The sequence below is a fragment of the Acanthochromis polyacanthus genome, chromosome 1 (genome assembly GCF_021347895.1).
Source record: "Acanthochromis polyacanthus isolate Apoly-LR-REF ecotype Palm Island chromosome 1, KAUST_Apoly_ChrSc, whole genome shotgun sequence".
NCBI lineage: Eukaryota > Metazoa > Chordata > Actinopteri > Pomacentridae > Acanthochromis > Acanthochromis polyacanthus.
The window spans coordinates 12,376,662-12,391,776 of NC_067113.1; positions in this window are offsets into that span (position 1 = coordinate 12,376,662).

The window sequence follows — 15,115 nt, forward strand, 5'->3', positions numbered from 1 at the left end:
AACACAGCAGCAAAAAATACTAACAGGCAGCCCATGAGAGAAATTATACGTACATGCGCATTTATTTTCTTTTTTTTTTTTAATACCAATCTCTGGCTGGCAACCCTCCAGAAAAAAAAGAGTTAGAGCTCCCTCCCAGAGGGGAGGTCCCCCCCGGAGAGAAACCCACAGCCAGTCTGCATGACACCAGCACTAAAATGCTAGGATGGGACGTGGGAAAACCCCTGCCAGTCGGTGAGGATGGCTTCCCTGGAGTAGCAGGGAAGTACATCCACTGCCCAGCAAAACTCTTTTCTTTCTACAAAGATAAGGGTATGGACAAGGAGATGACCTGGACAGAGTTCCAGGAGTCTCCTTTCTTTGAATTGGAAAGCAGAAGTGGGAGGCTGAAAAAGGAAAATGAGTGAGAGGGTGGGCTGGTGGCTTATCATGTGCGTACGTATATATGTATATATCATTTTTGCTCTTTGTTCAATTTGATTTGGCATGTTTGTGAAACAGTTGAACTGTTGTTCTGTGTGAATAAAGAAAACATTTCATTCAGTTACTGAAAATCACTATATTACTGATTAATGAATTTGTCCCGCTGCAGGGTGTCCGGCAAGAACAGAAATAGACGTCGTTGCAGTCCAATGGATTTATTTGTTTGAACGTGGTTCTGCAATACAGAATATAGAAGCAATGAATATTATGTACTATACCCATAAATACTGACATTCATTCTGTATGTATACAGTAAGGGCAACATACAAAATAACATGCCTTAGTCCTTAATGATAACAGAAAACAGCTAAATCAATAGCCAACTCACTTATGACATGGGTGCAAATTAACACAATAATTACTATTCAGCTCTCTATTACAAATACTGTAAGCCATAATATGTGCTTCTAAACATGAGCAGCCTCGTGAACGTGGGTGCTTGACCGTCCTAGCTGTAGGTGTAGCTGTGAGTAATTGAACAAAGCTATCTGTGTATTATACAAGTACAACAGGTGCATGCTCGTATGATATAAACAGAACACACAGAAGGACTAAATTGCAGCAAGTACTGCGTCGCTCACCCTCGGTAACGTAACGAGCCCATAACGGACTTTGTACATACAGCTCTACTCAGAAACGTCATAAACTAGACAATGTAATGTAACGTAATTGAAGCAATACAACAACACACACACACCACGGCAGCAAAAGAAGTCACACGTTTCAGGAGACGCACGTACAAATATTACTGCATACTGCATCCGATACCACTATAATCACCTTTTTTTATTCTCTCCTTTTTGTGTGCCGATAATGTGCATGACGGACCCATGCGCCGGTTCTGGCCTCTGATTGGTCAGACGTCTTGTGTAGAGTGTGGGGAAGTAGGGGGTCCTGGCCTTTTTAACAGCCGCCCCCAGATTTGCCGTGGAAATCTGAACAGTCTTACAAAGGCCACAGGAGCCTCTAGTCCGGGAGTGCAGGCAGGCAGACAACCCGTACAATGGGGCGCACATAGGTGCGGTCACCTACAGTCACTTGAACCATCCTAACTCGGTTGTCCGGTCCAGGTACAACCCGAGTAATCTTCCCAACCGACCACAATGCACGAGGTAGCTGGGGGTCTAGGATCATCACTGTTGCTCCGACTCGGAGATCTTCAGTTTCGGAGGTCCATTTCTGGCGTGCCTGGAGACCAGGGAGGTAGTATTTGATAAAATGCTTCCAAAAATAGTCAGCGAGGAGCTGACTGTGCCTCCATCTCCTTCTGTTGAGTATCTCCGACTCCGGGTACACCACCTGGGGCAGAGATGCATCCGGCCGCCCCATCAAAAGGGTGTTGGGGGTGATCGGGTCTGGATCGGCCACGTCCGCTGAGACATAGCCGAGGGGTTTGGAGTTAAGGATCCCCTTGATCTCTGCCAGGACAGTGATAAGTACCTCTTCGGTCACTGATTGAGCACCGATGGTTGTATCCAGCGCCTGTGTCAGGGACCTGATTTCTCATTCCCAGCATCCCCCAAAATGGGGAGCATGTGGGGGGTTGAAACGAAACTGGATCTGTTCCTTGGCGAGTTGAGCTTGGAGATCTGGCTGCAAGGCAGTGTAAGCTTCTCTCAGTTTACGCTCCCCGCCACGGAAGTTGGTCCCCTGGTCAGATATGAGCTCATGTGGTCTTCCTCTGCGAGCTGAGAACCTCCGAACGGCCATTAAGAAGGAATCAGTGTTGATGGAGGAGAGGAGATCAAGATACACAGCACGAGTTGTGAAGCACTTGAATATGATACTCCACCTCTTTTCCTTTCTCCTTCCTATGGTGACCTTATAGGGCCCAAAGCAATCTACCCCAGTAGAGTAGAAGGCTGACCAGTGGAATCGGAGTCGAGACGGGGGAAGATCTGCCATTAGTGGAACATCCGGTTTACCACGCCGTTTGCGGCAGTCACTCCACCCTCGTTGGTAGCAGTGAATGGCCTTTCTTCCACGCAGGATCCAGTACCTTCTACGGGCTTCTGCGAAGACTTGTTCGGCTCCTGGGTGGTGCAGCTTCTCGTCCAGGTCTCCGATGATCAGTCACGTAAGTGGATGGTGGGGATCCAGGACGACTGGATGAATCGTATCTGTGTCGAGCTGATCACTACGCCGTAAACGTCCTCCTACATGTATCAGCTGTCACCGGGTCAAGTACAGGAGCCAGAGGGAGGAGACGGCTGCTCTTGGGAAGTGGCTTACCGGCCCTTAGAAGGGCAAGATCTGCAGGGAAGCAAACTTGTTGAGCTTGTTGAAGGAGGTGATACTCAGCCTCCTTGTAGTCACTGGCCAATGGGACGATGTTATCCTCTTTGTGCAGAGACTTGACGGTGACGTCGAGGAGTTCTGCAAGAGAGGTGAAAGCGTTGAAGTCAAGTGTTGTAGAGTCAGGGCTGACAGTGGTGAGACCGCAGACGGTCGCCTTCTTTAGCTCCTCACAGTCCAGGTGAGTGGCTGGTGGGGTCACTGGCCAGAGGTCCGTTTTTTCATGAAGAAACGGTGGACCCTGGAACCAGCGGCTCTGTACTCCTAGTTCAGCCATCTTTCTGCCTCTGGTTATGTCATCTGCTGGGTTGCTGATGGAGTCAACGTAGCGCCAGGTGTGACCATCCATCAAATCCTGTATTTTGGCCACACGAGTTCCCACAAACACCTTGAATCGGCAGGACTCTGACGTGAGCCATGTGAGCACAGTGGTCGAGTCGCTCCACAGGAAAAGTTGATGGATTGGCAGGGTAAGCTCAGTGGTGAGGACAGAAGCTAGCTGGGCACCCGTTAGAGCAGCACATAGTTCCAGGCGCGGGATGGTCTGCTGCTTTCTAGGAGTCACACGTGATCTGGCAGTGATGAAGGCCACTTCTACTGTACCACTGAGATCCTCCGTTCTAAGGTAGGCAACAGAGCCATAGGCCCTCTCAGAGGCATCACAGAAGACATAGATGTCCCGCTGGCTGGTTGGTATGTCTAGCTCTGGGCTGCTGTAGCATCTGGGCAATGTGATGTTTTGGAGCTCTGGCAACTCCATTTCCCACTCCTTCCAGGCCTGGAGCAGGTGATCTGGTAGGTCGGGGTCGTCCCACTCTCGATGTTTTGCCCAGAGTTGTTGTCCCATCACCTTTGCCCTTGTAGTGAAGGGCACAAGGTAGCCGATAGGGTCATATTGGCTAGCCAGTAATTTGTAGATGTACGCAACATGGTCGGGGAATAGGTCTGAGTCCTTAGCTTGTAGGAGATGGTGTCCAACTGGCAGTGCCCCTGCAGGCCGAGTGCTGACTCTTGACCATCTGACTGGCCCTGAGTTATCCAGAGCTCAGAACTGTCAGACAAAACTGCTGAGGGGAGGTGGTTGATGACTGATGGGCGGTTGCTCGCCCACTGGCGCAGTTCAAAGCCTCCTTCTGCCAAGAGTGTCTGCAGTCGGTCCACAAGAGCTCTTGCTTCTTCCTCCGATGGCGAGCTATGTAAACAGTTGTCTACATAAAAGGACTTAAGAACAGCCTGCTGCACATCCTCCTCTGGTTGACTGTGATCCAAAACGTGCTTCTGGAGGGCGAATATCGCACAACAAGGGCTGCTGGTGGTACCAAAAGGCAGAACTCTTCACTCGTAGACCTGTGGTGGATCTTCCCGTTTCAGGTCTCACCAGAGAAACCGGAGGAGGGGCCTATCTTCTGGGAGCAGCCGAACTTGATGGAACATCCCACGTATGTCACTGGTGATGGCAACTGAGTGTTCCCGGAAGCGCAGTAGGACTGCGAGAAGTGAGGGTCCCAGAGTTGGCCCTGGTAACAGGAGCTCATTGAGGTTTTGGCCTCGAAACTGAAAAGAACAGTTGTACACAACTCTGTTCTTACCGTTGTGTTGCACGGTGTGGTGCGGAATGTACCAACTGGTGGGTGTAGTCTCTGTGCCAGGTTCCAGCTTGACCACGTAGCCTGCTGTCTCAAGTCTCTTTATCTCAGAGATGTAGGCAGCTGCCTGGTCAGGTGACTTGGCTAGCCGTTTCTCAGTGCTTCACAGCTGAGGAAGCACCGACTCTTTGGGGGCACAGAGCTGAGGCATCTTGGGATCACGTAATAGTGGGGTTGCGTAGCGGTTAACACCCTCATTGTTGACTCTCACTGTTTTCGCTTCCAATAGGTCTATTGCTTGTTGGTCCTGACGTGACCTTGTATAGACCTTTGCGCTACGCCAAGGCAAGATGTCCATCTGCCAAAGTCGCTCCACATGACTGTACAGGTCCTCTGACGACGCTCTGGCGGAGGTGAAATAACACGACTGTGGAGTGAACTGATGCTTCAGTTCTTGGGTTGGACCTTGTAGTGTCCATCCTAACCTGGTCTTGATGGCTGCTGGACCTCCTGGTGGACCTAACCGCACTGATTCCACTGGGTTGATAAGGTGGGGGTAGTCCGAACCTATGAGCAGAACTGGATGAGCTTGTTGTATGTTCTGCAGTGGCAGCCTTCGTAGGTGGCGATACTTCTTTCGCAGGGTGCTGACAGGATGCTCTGCTAGCCCGAGCTCTTTGGCGGTGAAGGCCCCCTGTATCTTGTACACTCTGTATGGCTGGGATGCAGGAGACAACGTGAAGGATACAGCCGCCCCGTGCAGGACCTGCAGATCTTGACGAACAGTTCGAAGGGGCAAGTCTTCTGGCTGGCCTTGTAGTCCAAGCTGCTTAGCAGCAGCATCCAGCAGAATTGTCCTTTCTGAACCGTCATCTAAGATGGCATATGATAGGGCTGGACGATTATGGCAAAAATAATTATCACGATTATTTTGATAGATATTGAAATCACGATTAATAACCACGATTATTCATAATTTCAAAACTTGAGTATTTATTAAACTACAACTTGATAGAACAATCAAAAATAAACTTGTAAAAAATATTAATATATTAAATAAAAGCAATAAAACAAATAAAAATAAATACCCAATCTGCATGCACTTCTATAAAACTTGTAAAAATAGCAATATGCAAAATACACTAATAACTCAGTCAAAAACACAACCTGAAAATATTCTTTGAACTCTCTCAAAAACGTTTTTTTAAATAACAAAAGAGGGGTTGGCTGCATAGTTAAACACTCCCTGTAGTTAGCTTCCTACAAACTTAGGTTTTTAGCAAGGAAGACGAGTCTGTTCACTTGTTCTGGCTTCAGTGATGAACGAAGGCAGGTGACAACATTTCCACCTGTGCTAAAAACCCGCTCTGATGCAGCACTTGTGGCAGGGATGCACAGGTATTTCCTAGCCAGTTTGGAGAGCTGTGGGTAGAGTGTCTGTGCTGCTTTCCACCACTCAAGTGGGTCGGACTCAGTGTCAAGTCACCTTGCCTGGAGGTAGGCTTGAAGCTCAAAAGACATGGCCTGGTCTGATTGAGGAGGAGATGGTCCTGCGGCTGTGTCGTCAGTGGCTTTGAAGAAGATTCCCAAGCCCCTCCTCTTCTTCTGTGCTCCCCCAGCAGCAGCATCGGCTGGTGGCGTGTCTGGCTCAGCAGGGGTCCTCTCCTTGAAGATGGGAAATTTATTGGATACATTATGAATTTCATCTTTATGAATGGTAGTTACATATAACTTGTATTACACTACATTTTAAGTTAACATGTTACATTTAGTTCACTGTCAAATATGTATGTTTAATGCAATCTCAACTACTACAGTGAAGTACTACTGCTAAAATAATAATAATAATAATAACAATAATAAATTACTGTTATGAATATTAGTAGAAGTAGAAGAATTACCATGATGACAGTCTTCATTTCAGATGTCAGTCTTGCTTCAAGTGATTGTCGATTCTTTTCAGCCACATATTTCAGCTTAAACCTTGGGTCCACTGCAGAGGCCATGTTGAGGAGCTCTTGTGTTTCGGGGTCATCATATTTCTCTTTGAGGTAATCCATGATCTTCTGCTTGATGCTCTTGGAGAGGTCTGTGTCATTCTCCTTTACTGATAGTATGGATGTTTGGAAGAGGTGGAGAGTTGGCTTCACAAGTGATACGCTCACATATTGCTCCCCACATAGCGCATCTGTAAACTCAACCAGAGGGCTGAGGGACTTGTTGATGGCCTCTAGAACATCGATGTCCTGCCATGTGAGGGTCAGATGCCTGGTTTTACGGTCATTGGACAGGACCTGGCCAATGGCCTTCTGCTGCTCAAGGATCCTGCTGATCATGGCTTGGCGAGATCCCCATCTGGTGGGGCACTCCGTCTTCAAGGAGTGCTCAGGCAGATTCAGTTCCTTCTGGGCTTCTGTTAGCTCCTTTTTTTTCTCTCCAACTGTAAGAGAAGGTGCTGACCACTTTTTTACAGACTGCCATCACACGGTCAATCCTGCTGTCCTTCATTGCATTCTCTAGGATGACAAAAAAAAAACATTAATGTTTATCATTCCATTTACTTTAGATAAACATTACTTTAATCTACAAATAATGCTGTGAAACTGAATTGTTTGATAAAGATCATAGTGTGGGTCACATGCGTGGTATTATCTATTTATTATTAAAATCAATTAATGACATGTCACAGGTTTAGTGATCTAGAGGAAAATAACTACACATTATTTTCAGTTATGCACAAAGTATATTTTATGTAAAAAAAAAAAAAAGCAGGTTATGGTACTTTAATATTTCCATTTTTTGCTACTTTACATACACTCCACATCATTTAAGTAAAATATTTAAGTGACTTTTATTTATTTGCGTAATATTTGAACATCTTGACCCACCCTTATGTTTGCTACGGTAGTAGTTTGATACGTTCTAATGTATTATTTAATAAATAACATCACACGTCACACAGTCAGGAAGAAAGAAAATTTCTCACCTATAGCCAAGTGGAGTCTGTGCCCGAAGCACTGCAGCCTTATCCATCTATTAAGTTCAGCTGCCAGCTTGACGTTTGATGCATTGTCCGTGGTTATGCACACAAGGTTCTCCTCCTTTAAATCCCACGCAGCCATAGCTTGCTTTACACCATCAGCAATGTTTACTCCTGTGTGGTTATCAGGGAAAAATGCTGTTTGAAGACATTTTGTCTTCATGGTGAAATCTTCATCGATGTAATGTAAGGTGAGGGATATATATGGCTCCATCCTGCGGCTTGACCACAGATCAGTTGTTGTGGCAAAATAGTCAGCTGTGGCGACATCTTTTTTCACTTCAGCACAACATTTATCGTACAGACCAGGCAGTGCAACTCTGCTGAAATATTTACGTGATGGCAACATGTAACGCTTGTCCGAAGTTTTAATAAGTTTCTGGAATCCTGGGTTGCTTACGGTACTGATGGGGCACATGTCCTTTGCTAGCATAAATGTCACAGCCTCCGTTATCTCTTGATGTCTCCGGGAGCTGGTAGGATATGGAGTGGCACTGTAAAGAGTGTCCTGAATGGAGGACTGTGTTGTCGTTGTGGCGCTGGCTGAGGCTGACGAGCTAGCACTTTTTTGGCTCTTCTGGTCCTTTAAAACTTGGTCGTAGACCACTTTGTGACTGAACTTTAAGTGGTTAAATAAATTGGTCGTGTTGCTTTGTGGAGCGGACATGACAGTGTGACAAATTTTGCAAGTAATGTCCTCCTGCTGGATGTCCGACGACTTTTTATTAAATTAAAATTCAATTGCACGTGATGTCACAGAGCAGGATGGTCGCCTAGTTGGAGACGTCCCGAATAACCCACCGATTTACCCCAAATTCGCTAGTTGAATCTGACAGGTCGTACTCTAAGCTTTGTGAAGCGATAGTTTAACAGTTAAACTACGTTGGGCGCTCTGGTAATTCGTGTCTTATGGAAACTAGAGCAACAAAACATGGCGCTAATATCCCGCTAGCTAGCGGGGCTACCGCTAAGCTAGCGGACGACGCGGGCACCACGACGGGAACCGGTAAAGGAGAGTTCAATGGCGGAGGCGTCTTGGCTGCTATGCAACAGTCCCTGGAGAAAGCTACAGAAGAGATGGGACAAGTCGGGAAACTCTTGGTGGCTTTGCAGGCAGACATGACGGATATTAAGGAGGCCAGTGCCGGTCTGAGAACAGATGTCAATGCAATATTGACCCGGTTGGATGAAGCAGAAAGCCGCATCTCTGTGTTAGAGGATGAGAACCACCAGCTCCGCCAAACAGCGGATAAAAGTGCTAAAAAGTGTGAGGAATTACACCGGGCCGTTGAAGATGCTGCCAACAGAGACAGACGCCAAAATCTGCGGCTCGTCGGTCTGAAAGAAAAGATTGAAGGTAGAAACCCGGCAGACTGTGTGAAGAAAATAATCTCCGAGGCCCTGGGGATTGATTTGGACGGATCACAGCTGCAGCGAGTGCACCGTGCCCCAGTACCAATGCCCGAAGAAGGCCGGCCACCCAGACCCATTATCATGCGGTTTCTAAGTTTCCTAGAGAGGGAACGAGTATTGTCTGCTGCAAGGGAGAAATACAGGAAAAAGGAGAGTGTAATCTGGGGGGGCTGCAAGCTGTCATTTTTCCCCGACATGACTAAAGAGACGGCGGAGAAGAGGAGAAAGTTCACGGATGCCAGGAACCGGCTGCACAATCTGGATGTGCGCTTCACGCTTGCATACCCGGCCGAACTGCGCTTTACATGGAAGGGGAAAAGGATGAAGTTTACCGATCACAGTGAGGCAATGGACTTTATCAACAAGGAGGAGACGGAGCGGCGGAGAACAGCAGAGGACGAAACTTGAAGTTTATCCCGGCGGACTGACAGTTTGACCAACACGGTATAAGGATCCGGATTGCTTAGCTCAATATGTACAGGACATGACTTTTAGTTTAATTGCTTTTGCACCTGTTTTCTGAACACGTTCAAGACGCAGTGAGTATGGGACTCCATCCAACTGGTTGGTTTATAGTGGCTCAAACTGTGTTATGACCTGAATGGTCCTCTTTATGTTTGTATTTCATGTCAAAGTGACGCGGAGTGTCATAATTTACTTTTTAAGTCTACTTAGAACCAGTAATGAAAATGGACAAGCCCACGCTATCTTTTTCTTTTTTTTAATTCTTCCCCCCTTTTTTTTTTAGAGCTATGCAAATAATATTTTAAATACCGTTGTTTGGTTTGTGCACATGTGCCTACTACTACACAGTATGTGTGTGGCATATTGCAAAAAGAGACACCTATCAAGTGATTTCTGAGGGGTGGGGGGCGGGGACTTCTAACGGGGACCATCTAAGTGTGACTCATGGACCGAGTTTGTGGTGGGTCTCTCGACAGTGTGAGAGGAAGGGGGGGCGGGCATGATAAGGGGGCTTTGTTTAACGTTCTGTGTTTTGTAGGGGTTTTATACAAGGTTCTCTGCGTGTTATTGTTAACTTGGGTTGTGACATGCAGCGGGGTGGCACCTCCTCCTTTTTCTATTAAATTCATTTATTTGTTTGTTTTTATTCTTTCTTTTCCTCTTCTTTCTTTTCATTCTTCGCCATCCTCTATGCAAGTTGTCATTTTTGCACGGTCCATAAACGAGGTATCTACTAAATTATGGCTAATTGTGTGAGGATAGTATCCTGGAATGTAAACGGGCTACAAAATCCAGTGAAAAGAAGGAAATGTTTATCACACCTTAAGACCCAACAAACTCATATAGCTTTTTTACAGGAGACCCACTTGACTGATTCGGAGGCGGTTAAATTGAAAAGAGAATGGGTCGGTCAGATTTATCACAGTTCATATACGAGTAAAAAGCATGGTGTGGTTATTCTAATTCACAAGAAGTTAAACTTTCTCATTTTAAAAGAACATAAGGATAAAGAAGGAAGAATGATATTTGTGGAAGCTAAAATTGATGGGAAAAAAGTTAATTTATGTAACATTTATGCACCGAATATCGGAGATCCGGGTTTTTTTCATGGAATAAATAATTTGATAGGGGGCATACCTGATGGGCACACAATTTTAGCGGGGGATTTCAATCAAGTGTTGGATGGGACCCTGGATAAAACCACCTTCTCTAATAATGTACCGAAAGACAGGATGGCAATTAAACTCTTGATGAAGGACTTGGGATTGATTGATATATGGAGGCTTGTCAACCCAAGACAGAAAGAATATACATTCTATTCCCATAATCACAAATCTCACTCTAGGATAGACTATTTTTTGATTGGCAAAGATCTAGTAGAGAGCATCTCAGACTGCGCAATAGGACCCATAGCACTGACTGATCATGCTGCAGTACAGCTAGATTTAGTAATTAAATCAGACGGGGCGAGGAAAAATAGATGGAGGCTAAATGTATCGCTACTACAGGATACAGAATTTAATAGTTTATTAGAAAAAGAACTTGATGATTTCTTTCTGGTGAATACAGGGTCCGTAGATAAGTTTGGAACTGTCTGGGAGGCCTCTAAGGCATACATAAGGGGGAAAGTTATTGCCTATTCAAGCAAAAGAAAAAGAGAGGGAATACAGCGATTAAAAGATCTTGAAACCCAGCTTAAAGAATTAGAGAAATCACTGTCTGAGAAACACTCTGATGTGTTGTTGAAAAAGGTATGTGACTTGAAATTTCAAATAAATGAATTATACAACAAAAAAGCTGAATATGCCCTATTTAGGCTGAAAAGTAATTTTTATGAGAGTGGAGAAAAATCAGGGAAAGTATTGGCTAGACAATTACAACAAAAGGAGATCAGTTATGCCATACCAGCTGTTAAAAATGAGAAGGGTGAATTGGTGACACAAACAGGGGATATTAATAAAGTATTTGCAAGTTTTTATGAGCAACTCTATAAATCAGAGATCAATCCGGATGTGGGTAACTACGAGACCCTTTCTCAAAAATCAATATGTCAGAAATGTCAGGTGATCAGAAGGACTTTTTAGACAGCCCAGTAAGTGTGGAGGAGGTTAAAAAAGCCATTTCATCAATGAGGGCTGGAAAGTCACCTGGTCTAGATGGTTTTCCCTCAGAATATTATAAAAAGTATGCTGATAAATTGGCTCCTATCCTAAAAACAGTGTATGACGAATCATTTTTATTGGGAAAACTACCAGGAACATTTAATGAAGCACTGATCTCCTTAATCGTTAAAAAAGATAAAGATCCCACTGACCCAGGAAGCTTTAGACCTATCAGTCTGATCAATGTGGATTGTAAAATCCTGACAAAGATTCTCGCTATGAGGCTAGAGAGTGTTTTACCACACTTAATACACCCTGATCAGGTGGGATTTATTAAAGGAAGATCATCTTCTGATAATGTTAGACGCTTATTACACCTCACTCAGCTTAATCGAGATGAAAGTACCCCAATAGCTGCTTTTTCCTTAGATGCCCAAAAGGCGTTTGATAGAGTGGAGTGGGGCTTTCTGCGGCATACACTTGGGATATTTGGGTTTGGGGAAGGTTTTATCAAATGGGTGAACATAATTTATTCAGACCCCAGAGCAACAGTGATAACAAATGGACTGACCTCACCCTTCTTTGGCCTAGCACGCGGGACCAAACAAGGAGACCCTCTTAGTCCTCTACTTTTTACGTTATTCCTTGAGCCATTGGCAACTGCAATCAGGACAGATACTAATATTAAAGGGGTGTCACAAGGAGGGGAGGAACACAAACTGTTTCTATATGCAGACGACATTTTATTACTTATCAAAGACCCTATATTGTCCATCCCTAATGTCTTATCAATAATCAAATCATTTTCAAAATTATCCGGCTATAAAATAAACTGGCAAAAATCCGAAGGTATGCCAATATCAAGAGGGTGCAGCCAATCAGTAATCTCTACATTCCAATTTAAGGTTATCACATCTGGAATGAAATATCTGGGGATTAGATTATGTTCAGATTTAGAAAATATAATCTCTATTAATACAGGTCCTTTAATTCAAAAAATCAAGACAAATCTGGACAAATGGAAACTGATAAACCTCACTCTATGGGGGAAAATTAATATTATTAAGATGGCAGTTGCTCCACAATTTAACTACATCTCTATGATGATACCAGTAACCATCTCTGACCGTATTTTCAAACAATATAATCGTATGATAACAGATTTCTTATGGAACGGGAAAAAACCCAGAATCGCTCTAAGGAAGCTCTTAGCCTCAAAAGATATTGGGGGACTTGCTCTTCCAAATATGGAGTTATATAACATAGCATTTGAAATGAACAAGTTAACAAATCATTGGACAGATTATGGGTCAAGCCCTAGTTGGGTTAAGATTGAGAAGGAACTTGCCGCCCCATTTAATATTGTTGAATTATTATCACAGAAGAAAACAGACAGACAGACAGATGAAGACAACCTAATTCTACAACACTCTCGATGGGCATGGGCAAGAGCACATAAGACCTTAGGGATCTCACAGTATAAACAGGGCTATTCCTCTATATGGAATAATCCTTCAATATGTATAGGGAAAAGGACATGCTCTTGGGTTACATGGGTGGCAAAAGGGATACGTGTTGTCAGTGACCTTTACAGGAACCGGTCACTGGTATCATTTCAAGACCTTAAAGAACAATATAATCTAACAGACAAAGGGGATTTCTGGAAGTACTTACAGTTGAGGAGTAGTGTGAGTTCTACTTTTGGATTAGAATGGGCAGAGGAGGGAGAAAATAAAGTTCAAGAATTTCTCAATTGTCGTCACACTCTGCACTCAGCCTCGCTGTTTTATAGAAAAATGTCAAATATTCAAACAAAAATGTGTGAAAGCTTGAGATTAATATGGCAAAAGGATCTCGGTGGGGAGATTAGTGAAGATGTATGGCAGGATGTGATTTCAAATGTAGGCTGGGCTACTAGGGACGCAAGGAGTAAGTTCATCCATTATAAGATTGTACATAGATATTATTTTACACCACTGAAACTGTTTAAAATGGGATTAACTCAGGACAGTAAATGTTGGAAATGCCATAAGGAGTTGGGTACATTCCTTCATGCTATATGGGACTGTCCTATGGTTCTGCCCTTTTGGAAAGTGGTGCTGAAAAACCTTGAAGGATGGCTTAAACGACCTTTACCAATATCCCCACAATTATGTCTGTTAATGGATAAGGCTCTAATGCCACCAGGCCTTACAAAAGCAGAGCTTCAGGTGACAATAACTGGTTTTATTGTGGCAGCTCGAGTCATACTACGCAAGTGGAAAAGTCCACATAAACCTGAGCCTGTGGAGTGGTTAAAACTCATGACAGAGACTGCTGCCTTTGAAAAGATGATTGCCAAGGTTAATAATGTTCCAAATAAATTGAGTCAGGTATGGGAAGTCTTTGTGGACCACATAAGGGATGTGATACCATAGAGGGGTGTAAGGCATGGTTGGGAAGAGAATTGTATCGTGTGTAATTTTATTTATGTATGCTCTAATTGTGTATGAAGCATGAGGGGTGCCAGGGGTAAGGGTGGGGGCTGTCTTTATGTTGCAAGACGTTGTTGTTGTTGAATGTTTTATTTTTATTTTATATATATACATATTTTTTTTTTTTTTTTTCTATTTTATTATTATATATATGTTGTTGTTTTTTTATCAACAGACTATTGAGACTATGGACTATTCTTGCCATATCTGTAACATCTGAAATGTCTGTAAAGTTATGTTAAAACAAAATAAAAATTTGAATGACAAAAAAAAAAAAAATTCAATTAATCGTCCAGCCCTAGCATATGACTCTAAAGTTCAGTCTCCATTACGGAGTAGCACTTTGCTGACCTTTAGTAGCACATTCCTTCCTCCAGGGGGTCAGTCGGCGTACAGGATCTGTTGAGCTGTATTCAACAGACAGGAGTCTGGCTGTTGAACTTTGTCTTGTACCTTGTCGGTCTTCTCTTGAGCTCTACTGTTGAGATCATGGAGGACAAGCAGGTGTCTATTATTGCAGCTCGTGCAAAGCATCTTTAAGTTGCACTCTACTGCTCGATGAGTTCGCCTGCAACACCAACATCTGTGGTTGTCATGAATCCAGCTATCTTTCTGGAGGGTGGTTAGCCGTTTGAAGTTGGCACAGTTATTGAGGGAATGCTTCCCGTCATCATAATAGGGACAGTACTTTTTTCCCTTTTCCTGGCTAGCAGGAGTCTTAATCTTATTGTCAGTCATAGTGTGCTCAGTACCTAGTAAAATGGTTGCTGACTTCCCAGGGGGCTTGACAGGTCTGACTGGCTCTCGCTTAGTGCTGGTCCCCAAGGAGTCTGGAAACATGTGATCCACATTCGAGTTCCACTCGACCTTTATTCCCTAGCTGGTCCAACATGCTGACTAGAGAATGGATCTTGAGTGCGAAGGTACGAAATGCCTTGATGTCCCCGCTGCTAATATTGGGTCCATCCATCAGCTCGGCGATGCGCTGGAGTGCTAACTGATGCAGCTGCCCGAACTGTTGGTTGAGGGCTGCCATGGTATCGGAATATGGGTAGGGGGAATTAAGATAGGAGTCCGCTATTAGCAGGGCTTCTTCCAGCTTGAGATGGTCACAGAGGATTTGGTATTTGAACCTCTCCGTGGCATCCCCAGGGAGATATTATCCAGCGCTATTCTCAGTCTCGAGAATTCTCTCGGGTTTGGATGACTGAAGTCCGGAATCGTAGGTGTCGGTCCCCTGTATGCCCGCTCCTGACC